This window comes from Seriola dumerili, unplaced genomic scaffold (assembly GCF_002260705.1).
Source record: "Seriola dumerili isolate Sdu_G_001 unplaced genomic scaffold, Sdu_1.0 BDQW01000291.1, whole genome shotgun sequence".
Lineage (NCBI taxonomy): Eukaryota > Metazoa > Chordata > Actinopteri > Carangiformes > Carangidae > Seriola > Seriola dumerili.
In genome coordinates, this window is record NW_019174546.1 from 7,226,491 (window position 1) to 7,227,346 (window position 856).

Consider the following 856-nt stretch of genomic DNA (forward strand, 5'->3'; position numbering starts at 1 on the left):
CTTTTTCCAAACCCCCCCCCCCCCCTCCCCTCTCCTTCCTCCAACCCTCCCTTCCTGCATTTAGCCAATAAATGAGACCACGCAAGCGAGAGTGCCAGAGGCTGGTTTGTGACAATGTGACAGTATCTTCTGCTCTTTTTGAATGTCACTGGAAATCACCAGCCTATAAACTACTTTGATGTAAATGAATGGGAAATCACTGTTTGTCATTTTAAAGAGACTTACAACTATACCCACAATCACTGAGGTGTGTCATCAGGACTGGTGAGAAACACAATGATGCTAAAAACAAACAAACAGAAAAAAAATCTAATCACTGGTACTTTTGCTCAAATAAAATGTCCGTCTAACATATTTGTAAAAAAAAAAAAAGAAAAAAAAAAAAAAATCGCCTTAACTATGTGGACAAGGAAATCTGAATGTTACAAAGTACTTTTTTGCTGTTATAGAAGTAAACAATCCAAATTGGAGTGATTTTTCTAAATACAATGCCAAAAACTACTCTGACCAAAATTAAATGTAGACATAGTGCCAAACATTAGTATTGACGCAGTATTTTGAGAAATACTGTTTAGTGCAGTCCCCTGCCATAGACTGTATGTGGATTAAAGTGAATCAAGAGAACCCGATTTCAAACTTCAGAGACTATTTCTCAAATTAATAAATGACTGAAAGCTGTATCATCATTTGACGAATTCGAATTGAGAGACGAGATTGAGCTAAAACTGCTTTCGTCAACACGTGGTTCATTGTATGAACAGTGATATTAGTGAAAAGAATGACCCATATTTTGTCGGTCTTGAAGAAACTTTTATTTTTCCAATCGTTTCAGTCAATGAAATTTATGGTATGCAAA